This window comes from Trichechus manatus, unplaced genomic scaffold, assembly GCF_000243295.1.
Source record: "Trichechus manatus latirostris isolate Lorelei unplaced genomic scaffold, TriManLat1.0 scaffold00232, whole genome shotgun sequence".
Taxonomy (NCBI): Eukaryota; Metazoa; Chordata; class Mammalia; order Sirenia; family Trichechidae; genus Trichechus; species Trichechus manatus.
In genome coordinates this window covers 2,104,046-2,111,413 of record NW_004444168.1, presented here as the reverse complement: position 1 = coordinate 2,111,413, position 7,368 = coordinate 2,104,046, and the positions used below count along the sequence as shown (strand labels likewise).

General features: G+C 42.9%; 2 pseudogenes; one reads left to right on the top strand and one right to left on the bottom strand.

The window, feature by feature from the left end:
* Nucleotides 1-4,260: 4,260 nt before the first annotated feature.
* Nucleotides 4,261-5,213, bottom strand: LOC101346276 (olfactory receptor 52B2-like; annotated as a pseudogene).
* A 762-nt stretch (nucleotides 5,214-5,975) lies between these two features.
* LOC101346024 (suppressor of IKBKE 1 pseudogene) lies at nucleotides 5,976-7,118 on the top strand (annotated as a pseudogene).
* Nucleotides 7,119-7,368: the final 250 nt, after the last annotated feature.

The window sequence follows — 7,368 nt, the reverse complement described above, 5'->3', positions numbered from 1 at the left end:
AGCACCAGAATCTGGTGAACCCAAGGTTAGCAGGTTGGGAACTGGACTCTTGCTCGCAGGCTGAGAAGTTCGATGAATTCCGAGATCAACAGGTAAGCTGCTAGCTCAAGTCCCATGAACCAGAGTTGAGACAACAAGAGGCAGCTGCTGAGTCTGGAACAAGCCAAAAACCTTGGCAAGGTGAGCAGGCAGAAAGTAACCAGCGGAAGGCAGAGAGATGAAACTGAGAAGGCGGTGAGCTGCCACAGACCCTGCCTCTGCCAGTATCACTCAGCAGATTCCATCATGGGGCTGATCACATTATACAACTTCTAAAACACTGAGAAGAATGGTCTGTCCAAGTTAACATACAATCTCAACCATCACAGGCAGTAATCTCTGCAATCCCTCCAGAAATATGGTATTGCTTTTGATTTACTGTTTTCCTAGGTAGGGGCAGTTCTAATGACTTCCACTTGGCTTTTCCTACCACAATAGCCCTTACTCTATTTGTCAGGGATCCAAGTGGGGGTATCTGACAGTTTCAGAGTATATCTATTCCAATTATGCATTTTGGAACTGGGAAATCACTACAGGATGGGTTTGGGGACCAACTGGACCTACTGTGAGACGGACATGAGCCAAGACTCCATTAATAACCTGACCTCCATATGCCCCCACTCTGACTGGTGGGCCACAATTATATTTTGGTTCCCCGGGAATTAGTGTCAGTTCAGAGCCAGTATCCAGTAATCCCCCAAAAATCTGATTATTTCCTTTTCCCCAGTAAACAGTCACTCTCATAAAAGGCCATAGATCCCTTTGGGGAAGGCTGGGAGAAAGATTAACAGTAAAAATTTTTGGCAGTGTATTGGAGTCCTTCCTCAAGGGGACCCAGCTTCCCCTTCATTCAAGGGGTTGTGGGTCTTTAAACTTGCTCAAATCTGGGAATTGATTGAGGGACCATGACTCTCTATTCTGGTGATTCATGTTAGACTGCTGTTCACCTGACCTAGAATTCACCCGTTTGTATACATCAAGTAAATATTTAGTAGATTTCCTATCTATTTAACCCTTAGGGACACCATCACTAAGTAGTCAATGCCATAAGTCCATACGAGTCAGACTATTCTGATTACTGCTTTGACTCCTTTGTCCATTACTGTAACCATGCCCACCTTGTCTTTGTCAATTGAGTGCTGCCACTTGGCCCCTACTACCAGAGGGTCCAATCAGCCGCATTGTAGTTAGGTGTCTTAATTCAGTTAGGGCAGTTCCCACTGTCAAATTTGACTTACATAAAATAGCAATCACAGCTGTCTTCAAGGATGCTGGAGCTCCCTTCACAAATTTGTTCCTCACAGTTGTGGTAAAAGGTGTGTCCTCTGGGCACTCCATGTGTGGGTCTGTTGGTCTAACCTGATAAATCCACTCTACAATGCCCATTTCCCTAAGCCTTTGGATACCTTCTTCTAAAGTATACCAAGGCAGGTCTGGTACTTCAGCTTGATTTAGTGTAGGCCACCTTGTAATACATGCTTCAGCAACCCAACCAAATAAACTATTAGATCCTTTCCTAACTTCTTGAGCTGAAACATTGAATGAACAATCTGTGCTTAGGGTACCCATATCAATAAAATCAAACTGATCCATCTTTATGTTCCTTGCACCATTATCCCCCACCTTTAATAGCCATTCCCACACATATTCCCCAGGTTTCTGTTTGTACATATTAGAAAAGCCAAGTAGTTCTTTTGGAGTGTAGCGTACCTCCTCCTGGGTCACACTTTGTACTTCACCTTTTAGGGCTCACTGGGACTTAAGCCTAGTTATAGGTCTAGAAGCCAGAATCGGTAGTGTGGAATTGTTTTGAGAACATTCAGCATTGTCTTGTAAAGCATCTTCCTCAGGCAATGCCCCAGGCAATGACTCAGGCAAGGGCTCTTTAGAGGAAGCTGGGCTAGGGCTAATCTCATTAGACGGGAGTGGAGGGGCTAATGGTTTTTCTGGGCAGGGTGGTTTAGCAGACAAACGTGAAATACTCTCTTCAGATGGGACTGTTTCTGCTGGCAGGAGTGATTCAACAGAATTTAGGGGCTCGGTGTCCCCAGCTTCCTGATTATCTGCCCATACGTCCCCATCCCAAGTTTCAGGATCCCATTTCTTCCCAATCAGTGCCCATACTTTAACTTCAGACAGCTCTCAAGGTTGGCAATTGAGCTGGTGTTGTAATTCAGCCACTCTTACAATAAGAATCTGGGTTTGGTTTTCAGCAATTTCAGCTCTGTTACTACAAGAAATAAGGCCTTCTTTCAAAGCACAAGTGGAAGGCTTGAGGTCATATTTGAGGCACTTGAGTTTTGACTCTGATGCCCTGAGCACATCTCTTTCTTTCCCTAGTTTGTCTGGCAAAAGTAGGGCAAACCAACCAGCTTCCTTATACTTCTCATTCTGACAAAGCTGTAGAAAGATATCACACGTGTTCACCCCGAGCCTTGCCTTTCACCAATACCTGATCTACTGGTGGTGATATTTTGTGTATTTGTATCGCCGCCTCACGCCATGGACTAGCAGTGCCCTCTTTACTGCTGGAAGCACTGTCATCAACATCTTTCAGACTAACCAGACTTGAGAACCAATTTCGAAAACTCACCCTTACCATTTTGTTTCTGTGGAACTACTCTCAGTACCAAATGTCTTAGGCTGGGTTCTCTAGAGAAGCAAAACCAATAAAGCAAATGAATATATAGAGAGAGAGATTTATATCAAGGAAACAGCTCACACAGTTGTAGAGACTAGAACATCCCAAGTCTGTGGATCAGGGTAGAGGCCTTTCCCAATTCACGCAGCTGCAGAAGCTGGTGAGTCCAAGATTGGCAGGTCGGAGAGCAGGGCTCCCTCTCACAGGCTGTGAAGATTGACAAATTCCAAGATCAGCAGGCAAGACCACAAGGTTTTTCCTGATTCACGTAGCTACAGGAGCTGGTGAACCCAAGATCGGCAGGTCAGAGAGCAAGGCTTTGCCCACAATCCATGAATATCGACGAATCCCAAGTTCAGCAGATAAGCTGACAGCTCAAGTCCCAAGAACCAGAGGTGAGACGACAGAAGGCAGCCGCAGGATCCAGAGTGAGCAAAAAGCCAGAACTTCTGCTTATATTCAGATGCAGGCCACACTCCCAAGGAAACTCCCTCTCATCTAACTGGCTACTCACAGCATATTCAATCATGGGAGTGATCTCATTAAAACACTGAGAATCATGGCCCAGCCAAGTTGACACACAATCTTAACCATCACAGGTGAAAGGGGAAGAGTGCTGACAAATTGCAAGGATTGCAACTAATGTCATGAAACAATTTGTGTATAAATTTTTGAATGAGAAACTAATTTGCTCTGTAAACTTTCACCTAAAACACAATTTTAAAAAAACAAACAGCAGTTGAATACCTAAATGTAAATCTCAATGGAAAAGTTTAAGCTAGAGATACTGATTCAAAAATCATCATAATTTAGAAATGGTATTTAAAGTCATATAAATACATATAGTACAGATAAAGAAGAGGACATAGAGTATTAGCTTACCTCTAACACCTGAATACTTTTATATCAGTTTTTTCTAATATTGATGTGACCCCCTCTCCATAATTTGCTCATTGTTCATGTGTCCAGCTCAGACACCCAGTTCTCCAAGGGTAATGTCTATATCTGTGTTACTCCATTTCCAGGCTGAGCAATGAGACTTTTTTAATATAATAATGAGAATAGTTTCTTATATGGAAGTGATTGATACCAACCTTAGCCTCTTTCAATAGCTTAGTGTTTAAAAAAAAAAACAACACTATTTTATTCTCATTACCAAATTTGATTTTATACAATAAAGTTGCAGTGATGATAATAATGATGTTGAAGATGATGATGGTCATCAGACTGTCTTGGGAAGTTAGCAGAAGAAGGCAGAGTCATCTCTGGAAATATTTGAAATCTCAATATACATCATATCTAAGACATCTTCCTAAGGCAATAAATATTTAATTTAATCCTCACTAAAACCTTAGATGATAGTAATGAATGGTTCCATTTTACAGGTTAGGACTAAATTTCCAAAAGGTGGGAACTTGACCATGACGAAAAATCAGAAGGTAAGAGAGCTGGGATTTGAGTTCCAATGCATTTTATTCCAAAGTCCATGTGCTTTCTGCTGCAACACATCATAATGCCTAAACTTGAGAACTTAGAAGGTAAGTTCTCTTTTCCCCTTCTGGAAGGGACTATGAGCTCTCTCAAGACTTCCTCCCAGTAGATAACATGTGAGCCATACTGTCCCTGATTTGCTTGGTATTTGCCCCGTAGATGATGGGGTTAAGCATGGGAGGAACTAACACATACAGATTTGCCAGGAGGATGTGGGTGTGGTGGGGGATATTCTTGCCAAAGCAGTGTGTCAAGAACGTGAAAAAATATGGGATAAAGAAAAGGAGAATGACTCCAATGTGGGAACCACAGGTATTGAGAGCCTTGTGCTGGGCATCCTGGGAAGGAAGTCTAAACACAGCTTGGAGGATCAAAGTGTAAGAAACACCAATGAGTGCAACAACTACCAAAACTGATGCCACCGGCACTAAGAAGCCGTACCAGATATTGACAGTGATGTCAGCACAGGCCAATCGGGCCACCCCAATGTGCTCACAGTATGAGTGGGGGATGATACTGGTCTGACAATATGGAAGCCTCTTCACAGGAATATGATAGGAAAAATAGTCCCAATGCTCCGTCCCCAAATGGCCAGGGTCATTTTTCCAATTGCCATAGGAGTTAAGAGAGTTGTGTATCTTAAGGGAGTACAAATGGCCACATAGTGGTCAAATGCCATGGCCAACAGGATTCCTGACTCAGCCACAAAGGCAACATGGATGAAAAACATTTGAATGATGCAGGCATCAAAGGTAATCTCTCCGTCACGGAATCAGAAGATAGCCAGGGCTTTGGGCTCAGTAATGGTGGACAGCAGGATGTCAGTACCAGCCAGCATGGATAGAAAGACATACATGGATTCATGAAGGGTGCATTCATGGAGGACAAGGATGAGGGCTCCATTTCCCAGGAGCGCAGTGATGTACATGAGGCAGAAGGGGATGGAAAGCCAGGTGTGGTAATGCTCCAGTCCTGGGATGCCAAGCAGGAAGAACACATCGGGGTGGAAGGTAGTGAGGTTAGCACCAAACATGTCTGCTTTGGAGTTTCTCTATGAAGGCTAAAGAAGATGAGAGTCAATGGGCAGAGCCAGCTGTAAGCTCCACTAAAAGTTGAACGTTCAAACACTTTCCCCAAACTTCCCTATCTGCAGTCTCTTCTGTGACAACTTTACCCCTTTGGGACACACATAGGGTCCTCATGATCTACCACCCTCCCCCCTAATCCAATGTGGAACATAATTTTCTACCTAGATGTTTGTTAAATTCCTACTGATCTTCCAATTCACAGATCAAATATTTATCATCTAGGAAACCATCCCTAGGTTCAAAACCAGGGCTTCCAACTTTCTGATTATTGACAATGGGAAAGTTTTTCAAGCCTCAGAAATTTAGTCTGATTTGTGAAATTGAACTATTCACACTTACCTTGCAAGAATTAAATTAAATACTTTATGTACGCTGCCTGGCATAGTGCTCAGCATATAGTGGGCTCCCAATTAATGCTAGAAATAATTCACACTCAAAGCTTGTTGCTAGGGAAGATGTCTAGGTGTAATGCATATGAAGTTCCAATGTTGCCAGTTGCAATATTTAAACTAGTGTAGATCCCCTTGCTGTTTTATTTTATTATTCCTTATATTTCCCATCATAATATCAGATTAGATATGAATTGATTTGTTATCCAGGAAACCAAATAAAAATGGTAAATCTATCCCATCCTGAAATAGATAACAATGACTTTAAAATTGTGGAAATTATTTTCCTTATTTTTCATTAAAATGTTTATAAAAGTGGTGAGTGGTATGGACAGGTGGAGTCGTGCAGCCGCTATAGCCTGCACCATCGAAAAGATCCTACCAAGACGCCCAGACGCTGCTGGAGAGACTGCAGGAACACCCTGTGGCCGCTGAGTCCCTAGTGGATCAGTTGGCTGCTATGCCAGAGGCCAGGGCAAAGCTTCCAGTCCAGTATCAAGAGAATGCATCCGAAATGAAGGGCATGTCCAATACAAGCCTCACATTCTGCTGTCTCAAGAGAACACACAGGTTAGACACTTGCAGCAAGAAAAGAGAGCTATGAGTTTCCTTGGAGGAAAACCAGGTTGCCTTGGAACTCATCATGAGCAAGTACCAGAAACAGATTGTCATGGATTGAGTTGTGTCCCCAAAAAATATCTGTCAGCTTGGCTGGGTCATGATTCCCAGTGTTGTATGATTGTGTAATCTGATGTGATTTCCTTATGTGTTGTATACTCTATCACTATGATGAGATTATACAGGATCTCCTTATGTGCTGTAAATTCTCTCACTGTGATGAGGTTATACTGATGAGGTTGACAAGATTAGATAGTGTCTTAATGCAATCTCTTTTGAGATATAGAAGAGAGAGACGAGCACCTCATACCACCAAGAAAGCAGTGCCAGAAGCAGAGCGCATCCTTTGGACCTGAGGCTCCTGCACAGAGAAGCCCTAGACCAAAGGAAGATTGATGACACGGACCTTCCTCCAGAACCGACGGAGAAAGCATTCCCCTGGAGGTGACGCCCTGAATTTGGACTTGTAGTCTACTGGACTGTGAGACAATAAACTTCTCTTTGCTAAATCCATCTGCTTGTGTATTTCTGTTAGAGCAGCACTAGATGACTAAGACACAGATATTACAGTTGATGGTTGCCAAAACATCAGTGCATGCTAAACCAGTCGTGAAAGCTAACCAGTCTCACTCTGCAGAAATTGAAAGTCAAATTGACAGAATCTGTGAAACAGGAGAAGTGATGAAGAAAGCAGTTCAGGTGGATGATGACCAGTTTTTTAAGGTTCAGGAAAAACTAGCCCAATTAGAGCTTGAAAATAAGGAATTTTGAGAATTGTTGTCCATCAGCAGTGAGTCTCTTCAAGTCAGGAAAGAAGACTCAGTGGACACTGCTTCCCAAGCCATCAAGTAACTTACCTCCTGAATGATAGTGAAGCTTGTTTATCATGGAAAGAAGCTGTTATCTTTCCACTGGAGCATTGTCTGTTCAAATGCCTTGCCTCAGGCATGATTTAGTGTTGATTAACAGTACCAGGTGGCAGTTTAGAATTGCTAGTCAATATCGACTGCCCCAAGATGGCGCTCTAGGCAGAAGCACCACGCCGTCCCTCCACAACAAAGATCCGAAAAACTAAGCCAAACAGAGAATCAACAATCCTGAA